This window comes from Pan troglodytes, chromosome 2 (assembly GCF_028858775.2).
Source record: "Pan troglodytes isolate AG18354 chromosome 2, NHGRI_mPanTro3-v2.0_pri, whole genome shotgun sequence".
Lineage (NCBI taxonomy): Eukaryota > Metazoa > Chordata > Mammalia > Primates > Hominidae > Pan > Pan troglodytes.
In genome coordinates, this window is record NC_086015.1 from 158,002,366 (window position 1) to 158,017,132 (window position 14,767).

The window sequence follows — 14,767 nt, forward strand, 5'->3', positions numbered from 1 at the left end:
CTCATTCTTGAGTAGGTGTGATCAGTGGATCCCTGAGAACTGCCTCCTCAGCCAACCATTGTTAAATTCATTCTTCCCCTCATAGCAGGACTGAGGCTCAGCTAGCAGCACCAGTTTAGGAATGCTCATTGTTTACAGTCAGGGTCCATTCTAATTGGGCTGGTATATGTTCACATTGATGTTGCTCATGTCTTCCTGGTTGTTAAATATTTACATGGCCCTGAATTTTCTTTGGGGTACAAGTGGTTTAGGAGACACTTAAGACTGATGATGTAACCTCACCTGCAAGGACTGGTTTAGTGATAGGGAAGTGGCCTGAGCCAGTCCAAAACCAGAAGGGATCCCAGAGTTTGGTTGGGAATTCCAGGACACAAATGTCCCTTCTTGTTCTGGATGTTGTGATGTGTGGTTGTGAAGTCTGCAATCATTTTGTTACCATGAGGAAAACTAGTCTGAAGGGGAGGCTGACACACAGAGAATGACAGAACTGAGAGTATAATAAAAAATAAGTAGTCCAGTACAAATAGCACCTAAAGCCCACTCTACTTCTAAACTTTTTGAGCTACATAAGCTAATATATTCCTTTTTGTAACTTGGGGCTTTCTGTAACTTGAAACAGAGATAATCCAACTGATAACGGAGGGATGTATCACTAAAGAGGATGATGGTACTATGACGGTACTGTTTTCACAAATCGTATCTTTTAATGTCCAAGGACTTAATAGTAGTGAAGAATTATTTGCAATAATTAGCTGAGTACTTATTATTTCCCAGTCACTTTACACTGTTATTAAATTTAATACCCAAAATAGTCCTGTGAGAATAAAAACATTATCCCCTTTACTGGATTGGCCAAATAAAGCTCAGAGAAAATGCATTTCCAACACCAGGTGATCAAAGCAGAACTGACACCCAGCACTGCCTGACTCCACAATTTTACAATGGCCTCAGCCTCCCATGCCACCACATCTTTCATTACACTATTCTACTGTAGTTAACTGGATTGGGAAGGATCTTGCCCACCACGCAGATGAGTTTTAGCAGCTTTTATTTTGGGAGGAGGAAGAGAGGACATGCCACAGCATAGACTCTTTTGAGAATGTATTGAAATCTATGACACTCTTCTCATGAAAAAAACATAGTTAATGCTCATAAGACAACCTGTTTAGTATAATGCCAGAGGATTCACAGAGGTCCGTGAAGGCCATCCCTGCCTCTCTTTATTGTTCCCACCCCCAGTTTCAGAAATCTAGCTATATTCTTTGTAGACCCATAGATGATTTTAAGTTAAATAATGACATAATCTGATTTGTACTCTGCAAACATAATTCTGGTGGCTACCAGAGGATAGGCTAGAAGGTTGAGTGCCTGCAGGAAGGAATGTGCATTGGCATTCTATGGCATAATTGTATCCAGGTGGCGGTGAGAACACGAGAGTGGACTATATCTAAGCAAGAGAGCCAAGGACAGGTGGAATGTGTGGGATGCAAAGAGTGAAGCAAAAGAAGGAGTCCTGGATGACTCCAAAATCCTTAAATCTGATAACTTGGCAGAGGCATGGAATTAACAGGGAGAAGAAACAAAAATTGGTGTTCACAGAAGAAGGAATGAATTGAAACTATCAACATTGTAATAGAGGATGTGACTTAGAATTAAGTGTTACATGACAACTACGCCTGACTGATATGAATAAACAGGGAGCAGAGAAGCACAGAGATGTTTCTGATATAAGAAACATTATCTAAGCAGATGAAAAATTACCAAAAATATGGGCCAAGGAAAAGTTGAAAAGTGTGTTTGCTTTTTCCCAAGAGAATATTTCAATTTTTGTGAAATCTGCATTTCCCAGGTCATATTGGTCTGGGAGTAAAAATAGGAACAGAAGAGCAGAAACAAACAATAATTTGCTCATTTGACTTTTTCTGCTATGCACCACACACTACACATGTGCGTGGGAGCAAATGTCTTAACTGTTTCTGCCCTGGTTATTGAGCTCATTCCTGAGTGCTGAGGTGCTCTGTTCAAGAGGCACAAGGTCTTATGTTCTGCTCAGACTCCCATGTTCTGTTTTCTTTTTTGCATAATGTCAGCTCTTCTCAGGGACCATAAATGGTAAAGGACCCACCTTTGTATCTCCCGAATCAATGCCTAGTTGATGAATTTTAGCACAGAAAAGCAGACAACTTCTTTAAAGTTACTTTTTATTATATGGCTGGCAGTCCTTTTCACTAACTGGCTTCATCCTTTCTTCTCCACCTCCCACCCACTCCACTCCAGAAAAAAACTAGACAGATACTCCCTAGAATACAAAATTGCCACACCCTCTCTAATTCTGATCCAGAAATTGCTTTTCTTTCAGATGCCCTCTTGTATCTCCTGCAAGTTGGCTGGTGAAACACCATACCAATGGGTGTCTAGAAATCACCATTAGGGGTAAACCCCGGGGAGTTTATATCATGCTACATCTTGAGATAACACAATGATACAAATACGATATTGGAAGATGTCATTCAATGTTGTTACATAGTTGTTTGCACAGAATTAGATTTCTGAAAATGTTAATGTGCAACTTTTCTCTCCCAGCATTAACCACACAACAACAACAACTGCAACCACAGCAAAGTTGCATTGACTTAATGTCTGGATGTTTGTTTTATATAAATGTTTTAATCATCTCAAGGATCAGAATTATACACTGAAAATAGAAACCCAAATCATCTTGGCTCTTGATTTATTCTGCTACATGAAACCATAGTGAGAGTGGATGACTTTGTCAACTTTTTAAAGCCAGACTTCTCGCACATATTGTTAACAATGTCCCTGGCTTCTGTGGTTTCACGTGCCGTATTGGATGTCAGTGGAGAACATGTTCTATGGGGAGTTTCCTTTCTGGACAACATCACCACATCACTAATTTGCTTTCAGTAAGGAAGAAAAATTAAAATATAAAGCTGAAAAAAAAGTAAGTTCAAGAAAAGAAAGCAAAATGTCTCATTATATAATTAGAAGCTAATTCAAAATTTACATTTGAAAGTATTGCAGTTATATGCCAGTTTAATCTCTGCCATAAGCTTCCTCAAGACTACAGATACCAAACATTTTAGATTTCACAACGGATTCTGAGTATCCTGTACCAAAAACAAGGAAGGAGTGTCAGAAAACATTTCACAGCAAATCTGAAGCATCTTGACAAAACAAGCAGAAAAAATTAGGAAGTAACAACATTGCATAGTCAGCCAAGTATACTGGGAATCAGTCAGCAACAGAGATACACTTTCTGGAACAAATGCTTAAAACCAACTGTGAGTGTGAAAGTCGGGGATTCAAACACACGTGACAACTAATGGTACAACTACAAATCCTCAAATGGTACACTCTCCTGTGGGACTTTTGCTACTTCTCAGACATTACCAATCCACTGGGCACACATACATCCACCACTGAGGGGAAGGACATCTCCCAATAAGCAATATTGCAGCAGCTATTGGTACAGATTCATTGACAAATTCGTGATCTCATCTTTCCTTGTAGCAAAGGCTGAGTTTGCCTATTCAGGGACATTTATAACTATTTCAAACAGTTAAAATAAAAATCTTATTTTTTTTTAGATGGAATTTTGATCTTGTTGGCCAGGCTGGAGTGACAGTGGTGTGATTTCAGCTCACTGCAACCTCCGCCTCCCAGGTTCAAGCGATTCTCCTGCATCAGCCTCTAGAGTAGCTGGGATTACAGGTGGCCACCACCACGCCTGGCTAATTTTTTTGTATTTTTAGTAGAGATGGGGTTTCACCATGTTGGTAAGGCTTGGTCTCTAACTCCCGACCTCAGGTGATCCACCCTCCTCAGACTCCCAAAGTGCTAGGATTACATGTGTGAGCCACCACGCCCAGCCAAAATAAAAATCTTAAAGCCATTTTCAAAGTGAGTCTGAGAAATAGAAGCCTAATTATCTGAGATCCAGGAAAGTAGTGTTCTATGCTGACTCTTTTTTCTTCTTCAAATAGGTCTTGGTTCTCTGCATTTCTATTTGTTTTAAAATCAGTTTGTCAATTTACACACAAACACACACACACACACCCTATTGGAATTTTTATTGGGATTGCATCAAATCTCTAAATCACTATGGGGAGAAATTTTATCTCTTTACAATATTGAATCTTCCAATTCATTAACACTGATTAGATCTCATTTATTTAGCTCTCCTTCCCTCATTTATTTAGATCTGTGGTAGTTTATTTCAGTGATGATTATATTTTTCTGTATATAGATCTTACACATCAGTTGTGAAATTCATTTCTAAGCATTAATGTTTTTATGCTCTTATAAAAGTACTGTTTTTAGATTTTAACTATGTGTTTGTTGCTGGTATCAGAAAAACAGTCAATTTCTGCCAATATTGACTTTGTATCCAGCAGCCTTGTTAACCTACCTATCAACTTTAATAATTTAGTCACAGATTATTTTGGATTTGTATAGATAAATTCATACCATCTGAAAGTCCAAATATTATATCTTTATCTCTTTTTCTTATTTCATCATACTGATAAGGACTTTCAATACAATATTGAATAACTCCATGGTAATTTTTGTGAAATTTCATTCACTGGACTTCAAATTTATCCCATTTGAGAAAGACAATGCTTTAAAATTATCTTCCTCCAAAAAATTATGATTGAGCTGTTATGGTTCTGTCACTCAAGAAATCAGTAAAAGTATAGGTGTCTGTGGATTCCTTATAGCAACTAACTTAAGTAAAATGACTCAGTCATAAACTGTACTACAAGATGGAAGAATCATGTAAGTAGCTTTTATTTCTAGAAATACATAGAAAATAAAACATGTTTTAATCATGGCATTGCTGGATTTACATTGCTTTTTTTTCTCTCAAGAATTCACAGATCTTTAACACTAGATTTATCTTTATCATATCCTTTAAGTGTCAAAGCATAAATTGATATTTTGATCCCATTTGGGTGTAAACAACATTAAGCCCAGCAACATGACTTTTTAGGACTTTCATTTTAGTTTCAGTGTACATGTGCAGGTTGGTTCAACAGATAAATTGTGTGTTGTGGGGCTTTGGTGTACATATTATTTAGTCACCCAGATGATAATTATAGTACCCAATAGGTAGTTTTTCTATCCTCATCCTCCTCTCACCTTCTACCCACAAGTAGGCCCTGGTGTCCATTGTTCTCTTCTTTGTGTCCATGTGTAGTCAACATTTAGCTCCTACTTTTAAGTGAGAACATGCAGTGTTTGGTTTTCTGTTTCTGTTTTAGTTCTCTTTGAATAACAGCCTCCAGCTACATCCATGTTGCTGCTAAAGACATTATCTTGTTCTTTTTATGGCTGTGTAGTATTCCATGATGTATATGTACCACATTTTCTTTACCCAGTCCACTGTTGATGGGCATGCAAGTTGAGTCTATGTCTTTGCTATGGTGACTAGTGCTGCAGTGAACATATGCATGCATGTGTCTTTATGGCAGAATAATTTATATTCCTTTGGGTACATACCCAGTAATGGGACTTCTGGGTCAAATGGTAGTTCTAAGTTCTTTGAGAAATCACCAAACTGCTTTCCATAATGGCTGAATTAATTTACATTTTCATCAGCATCTTGGTTTCACAACCTCTGTTTGTTTGTTTGTTTTTTTTACTTTTTAATAATAGTCATTCTGACTGATGTAAGAGGGCATTTCACTGTGGTTTTGATATGTATTTCTCTAATTATTAGTAAAGTTGAGTATTTTTTCATATGTCTGTTAGCCATGTATATGTCTTCTTTTGAAAAGTGTCTATTCACGTTCTTTGCCCACTTTTTAAAGAGGTTATTTGTTTTTTTGCTTGTTAATTTAAGTTCCTTATAGATTCTGGATATTAGACCTTTGAATGATAACTTTTTTCAGCTAACCACAGGGGCAGGATACAACAGGATTACTCAATCTCAGGAAATTAGAATTTCCTATCCAAATTCTCTCTCCATGTGGCTTTAATATTTTCCCTTAAATATTTGAAGTAATTACCTCTGTTTGTAAATCTGCAAAATCAGTACCTCATTGTCTTAATTAATGTTGCTTTATAGTAAGTCTTGTAACATAGGCCTCTATGTCTAGAGAGGGCTTAGGAAGCAGGGTCTCTCTGTTCTAGGATTTAGACCCTGCTTTGAGACTTTCCTGGTTTGTGTGTGGTCAGGTGAATGGGAGAGAGGAAGGCACAAAGATCTTTCTCAGGGAGCAATCAATGTCTCAGCTTTCTTTGCTTCCCTTCTAAGTCATCTTCTTTCCTAGCTAAAAGAGACTCTCCAGAATGGAAAAACCTATGCTCTTTGATTGATCATATATTTTTTCAAGTCCATTTTTATGTTCTGAGTTTTACCCTATACTCTCTTGAGAGAGAGGCTTTTGAAATCCAAAAGCCCTAAGATTTACTTCTGCTCTCTGTTGCAACATTCCTCCCTTGAGATAATAAATTATGATGACAGAATTGGCGAAAGAGCAAGTATTATAAAGCTATGTTGTGGAGAAAACTAGATTATATCTCAAAATATTACCCTACACAATTTGTCTAGAGTTCAAATGATAAACATAAGTCAAAGATAAACATCAGGAAGTTATAAGCAAACTGATGATAGGTTAAAGTAAAATATATGAAAAGGAGTCTTGTAAATGTTATAAACTAAAATTAATTAAGTCCCCTTACTGGAAAGCTCATTTGCTATAATTTGCTCAACACTGGCCCAAAAATGTTTTCAATCGGGGAAAGTTAAAATAGCTACGGCAGGGCGTCTTTATCTCTCAAATTCATCTTTCTACGAACTACTTATATATAGTTATTATGGAACTTCTTTGGGCCTGAATTCCTGGAGATTACAAGTGGTTTTTAAATAAATACTTCGTGACTTCCCTTTTAGAATTCCTTTTATAATGAAATCATCTAAATAATTAACAGTATGTATGGCTTTAAAATGTTATGTTTAAATAAATGAAAACTGAGAAAAAGTAATATGATAAATGGTCTTTTTATATGATTTGTATTACCATTTAGAGGAGACACACAATCGGATTAATAGTTTTCATAATTTTTTTTTTTTTGAGACAGAGTCTCTTGCCCAGACTGGGGTTCAGTAGCACTATCTTGGCTCACTGCAACCTCCACCTCCCGGGTTCAAAAGATTCTCCTGCCTCAGCCTCCCGAGTAGCTGGGATTACAGGCGCTCACCACCAAGTCTGGCTACTTATTTTGTATTTTTAGTGGAGACAGGGTTTCACCACCTTGGCCAGGATGGTCTTGAACTCCTGGCCTCAAGTGATCCTCCCAACTCGGCCTCCCAAATTGCTGGGATTACAGGCTTGAGCCACCGCACCCAGCTTAGTTTTGATAACTTACAAATTATTTCTAAATAATTTGTATTTAAATAAACTCATATAAATAAATTCTTTTATGAAGAATTTTGTTGAAAACCGACAAAAGTGAAAAGATTTCCAGGTTATAAGGGGACTTCATAAAGTTCATGGAAAATGTGTACTAGAAAAAAACTATACATGATTTCAAAATTTGTTTGCACCAGAATAAACCTGTACTAAATTTTTATGACATGTCTGAACAGGATCTAGTTTAAGGCACTAAGAAGACTAAGACATCAATTTGAAAAGAGCCCCTATCAGAACAACATAAATTCTGCTGAAATTGAAGTAAGAACAAACATCAAATTTACAGTGAGGCTTGTGGGGAAGAGTGATAAAATCAATGATAAAATTTATGGGGACAATGCCCTAAAGAAGTCAGCAGTTTATAAACGGATAACTCATTTTAAGGAGGCCTGAAATGATGTTGAATATGAAGCCCTCAGTGACAGACCATCCACATTAATTTTTAAGGAAAAATTCATCTTGTTTGTATCCTAATTAAAATGGACTGATGATTAACAGCAGAAATGAATACTATCAACACCTCAATTGGTTTAGCTTACACAATTATGACCAAAAAATTAAAGTTAAGCCAACTTTCCATTTGATGGGTGCCCATACCATTGCACCCAGATCAGCTGCAGACAATAGCAGAGCTTGCAATGGAAATTTTAAACAAGTGGAATCAAGATCCCAAAGCGGTTTTAAAAAAATTGTAATAGGAGATGAACCACAGCTTTACCAGTAAGATCCTAAAGATAAAGCACAATCAATATAATTGTTACCAACAGGTAGAAGTAAGTGGTCCAGTCAAAGCAAAAGCAGATGAGTCAAGAGTAAAGGTCACGGAAACGGTTTTCTGGGGATGCTCAAGGCATCTTGCTTGTTGACTTTCTGGAGGACCAAACAACATTTGCTTATCATGAGACTGTTTGAGAAAGTTAGCCAAAGTTTTAACAAAGAAATATCCAAGAAAGCTTCACCAGAGTCCTTCTCCACCACAACCATTCTACTCCTCATTTCTCTCATCAGACAAGGGCAATTTTGTGATAGTTTCAATGGAAAATCATTAGGCATCCACCTTAAAGTCCTGACTTGGCTTCTTCTGACTTCTTTTTGTTTTCTAATCTTAAAAAAAATCTGTAAAGGGAATCCATTTTTCTTCAGATAATAATATTAAAAAGATTGTATTGACATGGTTAAATTCCCAGGATCCTCAGTTATTTAGGGATGAGCTAAATGGCTGGTATCATCATGTACAAAAGTGTCTTGACCTTGATGGAGCTTATGTTGTCACATAATGTTTATATTTGTCATTTTTATCTTTTAATTCTCTTTTTTCCACGAACTTTTTCAAGTCCCCTTGTATTAATTTCTGGCATAGAATTAACTATGTAACCGCATTTCTGTGATGGCTACTCTGTTATCTGTACTTTTGCTCTAGATTACAGATCCAGCTCTTTATTGATAAAATGTCTATTCAAGTGTCCAATATTTGAATAACCTTCCTGTACCCTCTCTTTTCCTCACCTCTCACACCCAATAAATTACCAAAGCTTCTTGATTTATTTCTAACTATTCTTGAATTTCATCATTTCTCTCCTTGTCTACTATCAATATCCTAAATTATTACCATAAAGAGTCTGAAAAACTACAAAAGGTATCTCAGATTGCCCTCTTGTCACCCTCTATTCTATTATCCACATTGCAACCAACAATGTCTTTTTAAATTAAAAATGCAACCACTCCATTCCCTCATTTAAAACACTTTCATTGTATCTTACTGCAACCCATGTCAAAAAACACCACTTTGGGTGCCAGTCATCCAGAACAGAATTAGGTATTCTTCATGAATCTAGATATTCTTAAATTCAATTGTAATTTGATTTTCTTTCCTACTCTTTATAAGAAAACAAACTATGATTTCTTATTTATTATTGTATCCCCAATGCCTTTGCATAAATGCAAATAAATTTTTGTTAACATCTGACTGAACAAATAAATTTGGTTTTGCACAGCCAATGCCTAGGGATTTAGATGGGGACTCACCCCTGCTACACCCCGTACACTAATCGCAGTTAAAGTATGCTGCTACCAAGTGGAGCATGACCTCCAATGGTTAATTAAGAAACTACAATGTAAACTGAATGACTTATGTATTAAAATGTAGATAACAGAAATTTCTTTAAAGTTATTATAAAGTCATAAATATTTTCCTATTATCAATAAAATAGCATAGAATGACCCAATTGTTGAGTAGAACTAAGTAACTATGGGTCTTCCTGAAGCTTGTCCACCTCATTGATTCCAGAACACTTCATTTACTTTGAGCTTTAACTCCCTTAACCAAAGAGTTACTTCAACAAAGCCTTTCTTACCAGCTTTATTAACATTTACTCCCTAGTCTCTCTCTAACTCTTTTGCAAAGAGAAGTCACATTTTGGGCCAGGTGTGGTGGCTCACACCTATAATCCCAGCACTTTGGGAGGCCAAGGTGGGTGGATCATTTGAGGTCAGGAGTTCGAGACCAGCCTTGCCAACATGGTAAAACCCCATTTCTACTAAAAATACAAAAATTAGCCGGGTGTGGTGGCACACACCTGTAATCTCAGCTATTTGGGAGGCTGAGGCACGAGAATCACTTGAACCCGGGAGGCGGAGGTTGCAGTGACCCAAGATTGCATCACTGCACTCCAGCCTGGGCAACAGAGCGAGACTGTGTCTCAAAAAAAAAAAAAAAAAAAAAAGAGAAACCACATTTTTACCCATGAGACTGTCAAGAGATCTTGGCTATGTTATGCATCTGCTCATCAGCAACATGAATATTTATTTGTAGGATGCATGTCTTTTAATAAAAGTACCATTTATCTCCATGAGGACACCTCTCTGTCCTTCATATTTTGAAGAAAACTGCTTTAAGTTTTCTATTCTGTCTTCAAAGCAATGGTTTAGCTGAGAGTCATTCGAAGTAACTTTATATTTTTCTGTTTCCTCAGTAACCATAATGAGTAGGATTATGTGCTTCTCTTCCTTTTGATATAAATCTTCTTTGAGGACTGGAAAATACATGTCCAAGATATATCAGAGCATAATTTTGAAAACATATTGAAAGTATAAAAAATCTACATATAAACAATTTCTTCATAAGTAGTCATTTCAGAATCTAAGCTCTCAGCAAGATAAATTTTCACCATCAAAAATATAGTATCAGCTCTGCTTTAGATACAAATAAATTGAGCCTCAGAAAAGATTTCTGAACATATGACTTCATGAGCAACTGTGACCTCTATATCCATGGAAATCCTGCCATGACCATCATGTCCATATGGGGCTCACAGTAATAGACCCTCTTTATAAATGAGTCTTGGCTGACTAAAATATTGTCAGTATAAATATCACTATTCAGAAATAAATATTTAGATTTTTAAAAATGTACTCATAAATATATTTTAGGTTTGTTGTTGTTGTTGTTGTTGTTTTTAATTTTAGAAACATGGCTCTCATTCTCCAGAGAAAAAAGGAAGAAAGAAAAGCAGCAAGCAAGCAAGCAAGCAAGAAAACCTAAATGAGTTTGCATGCAGACGCTTCAGTTAAATATGTAAGAGCAGAGGTCAAAGGAGAGGGCACTTCCATTTGGAAGCCAGGAGGCTACGAAGGGGCCAGATCCAAGAAACTCTAAGAGGAAGAGACAGAGGCAGAACTACAGATGGTTCATGAGACCAGATGCCGGCTGCCAGGCCCACTGCCTTTGTTCTCTTTTAGCCCCTTTCCTGGTCTGGATTCTGCCCTCTGGTTTCTATCTAAATTCAGCTACATCCTCTATTTGCAGTTTTCATCCAGGATGTAACTATTTCTCTGTTATCAGCATCTGTGTTGCTTCAGATGGTGCTTCCTCATGTCCTTGAAGCATTTCCTGAGGTACAATTCCAACTGTTTGGATTCCAGGTGTCATTAATGCCAACTATTAATCAGACATGTATATCCTTGTCTCCCACAGAGTACTACACTGTTTGTTTATGGTTTTGTCTAAAAGGACTCACTGTAATGATGAAGCAGAGCTTTAATTGCTCCCAAAATGCATAATCATACCTTACACATTCCAACCATAGAAAGTAATTTTTAAATAAGAGAATCATAAAATACTATCACAAATTCCTTATCTATGTAAACAACTTGTATAGAAGCACTAGATAACTAGTACATCTTTAAGGAGATTGATTTACCCTAGAAATTTGACATGTTTGCAAAGCACTACTATTAATTTTCCATTTAATTGGCTTCAGAGTTGGGTGCCTATCTATTTATAGTATACGAGTTTCTTGCTCTGTATATACCCTTGTGCCTGTTTTTCCTTCATATCTAAGCAGCTAATTTTAAGAGCAAGCTTTCTTATCTTCACATGTATAACAAGAAAGCTATGAAGGGTACCCTTAGACAACAGCTGCTTAATCACTGTACAATAAGACAAAAATATCCAGTGAATAACCAGGATAAAAACAGGTTTTTAAAATAACATTTCAAATGATAGATTTATTTGTGGTTCTTACCTGAGCTAAGTGTTTTTATTATTTTTTACTTTTTAGAGATGGGGTGTTGCCATCTCTGAATGTTGCCAAGGTTGGCCTCCAACTCCTGGGCTCAAGTGATCCTTCTGCCTCAGCCTCCTGAGTAGCCCTATAGCTAAGTATTTTTAGGAACAGAGCCCATCCCTGACCTATCTTGGTATCCCATAATTTAACTGGTACAACATAGGGCATCACATCCAGTGGCTAATAGTTAAAATTTGTTGAACAAAAATACAATTTACCAAGTAAAAGAAAACCAGAAAATTAATGAAACTGACACCTTCTTACCTTTCCATATTAAATGCTTGCTTCAGTATTTGGCTAAGAATAATCTTTCACAAATAGAGCAATTCATAAGTTGAGATGAAATATTGAAAGCACTATGTAAAAGTCTCCTTTAGAAAATATAATATGCAATTGATTTTTCTCCACTTGCTAAAAACACAAGTCTGCACCAAAAGGCTTTTGAGCTGAGTACATCAGGTTTCCATAGAAGCACATAAAGGTAATAGAAATGTTCTGTTCAGGAGTTTGCAAAATGATATCGTGAAGTTCCCACTTTGAAATGTGTATTTGTTACTCATATTGACTCTGCATCAGGTTACCTATAAATTCTTTGTTTTTGTTGTAGGTGAAAAAAAGAAGTAAAAAAAAAAAAGTAAGCCATGTACGCAAATGATTGATGAGGCTCTCCAATGCCAAATGGTTTGAAAGATTCAGTGATTACTCATACTACACAGAAAAATAATAGTTCTATCCTCCTATGAACATTCTGCTTATCTAAAAAGACCTTATTACTTAGAATTAAGATGTTAACCAATCTTTTTCTGGTCTCAGAATCACTAAATTGTTTATATCAGCACCACATATGAGGTAGAATTTCAGAAAAGGCAAGGTTAACAACTTAAAGGGGATCACACGCCAGTTGATCACCTGTATTAGTTTATGTATGATTTACAAAAAGTGTATATCCTTCTTATTCAGAATTGTGAATTAATTGAACATAATGTCAAAGTCAGCCATAAATCAAGCTTTCTGTTTGCTTAGGTCATATCTAATGAATACTTGGGGTCTACCAAGTAATCATGGAGTTTCTGAAGGCACCTGTTGTTTTACCTCACCTACTGAAAAAGACTTTGATAACTGCAAAGGGAATACTTTTTTATGGTATCTGTTGCTCATCACTTTCCATCAGTATTTTCAGCGTTGATTTGATACATGCTAGTTGTTTCTTATGCCTAGAATGGCATTTTAAGAAACTGCTTTTTGTTGAAAGAGATGTTTATAGTAAGATAGTGTAGGTATGAACACAACTATGAGTTTTAAGCTGAAACTCAGCTGAAAAAGTAAGGTGAAATTAGATTGAAGGTTACAATTTTTACATTGTGATTTAACACTCCTGGTCTTCTGGAATGTGTCCAGAGAGGAATATGCTTAAAATAGATTTTTTTCATTTCTTATATATTATTCTTTATATATATTCTTATATATTCTTATAATGAGGACAAAAATCAAAGCTTTGTTAATTGTAACTGTATTTTTCTTATCATATTGAAGTTTAGTCTATTTTAGTGAGAATATTCTTGTCTAGGAGAGCAAGTTCATGAAGATCTATGTAGAGCAGTTTCCTTGATGTTTCTGATCTAAAGCATAAGTTGGCAAACTTTGTATGGCCCATGTACTAAGAATATTTTTTCCATTTTTAAAGCTTTGTTAAAAATAAGAAAATAAGGAATATTATGTGACCAAAATTTCATATGTGGCCACAAAGCCTAAAATATTCACTATCTAGCTCTTTACACAAAAATGTTTGCCAACTCCTGATCTTCACTGCCCTTTGGATAATAATAGAAATATATCTTCAAATTTGCCTTTTGTTTAATAATAGAAATATATCTCCAAATGTATCCAAGAGCCATTGTATCACACTGTTAGAAAATTCCTTAGGTGCAATTGATTCTTACTTGTCTCAGATATATCCTCCTACACAACTGGTCAGATTATATTCAAATTTCTGGTTATGTTATTTATGTTACTGAAAACAATACGTATTCCAGGATGTATCATCACTAAAATCTTGCAATTTACCAAAAAATGTGCCCTCTGTATTACAAAGGAAGAGGAGTAATGAAAATGGTATATTACATTGCATAACACTTCCCTGTTTGTGAGGCACTTGGACTGGACTGGACCAGAGAGCAGCCCTTGGGCAGGGCAGGGAAGGCCAAGTGCAAATGCTCATCTTCTCTTCATCCCATCTGACCATACCCTCAGCAAACTTCAACTGTTGGCTTTACAACTCCTACCTGATGATCCTGGAGACAGCCTCTACATCCTTCTCCACACACTTCTCCTGATGGTTGGTCATTATTGATCAGTCACAGTTGTCAGCTAACAGATGAGAGCTCTTTGCCATGTTGTCACCTAACAGACTAAGTTGGGGGTTTGGGGAGGGCTGGGGTAGTTGGAAAGGGGGGTTTGCAGATGGTTGGGATGGAGAAAGGGAAAACCAGAAGTTAGAGCTATCCAAGCAGGATAAGAAAGTGAGAAAAAAAAGGAGACAGTAATTTCCAGTGCAGTGAATTAAGTTCCCTTTTTGGGCATGAACTGGCAAGTATTTTAGACTTATGTGTTAAAAATAGAATAGATAACTTAGCAAATGACTACATGACTTTAAGTTTCTGAAAGGCAGAAAATGAACTAGGAAAAGTTTTAAGACTCAAAGTCAGGGCCAAGAATGAGACAAAAAAAGCAATGGAAACTAAAGAGACTGATTTGAGGGGATTAATG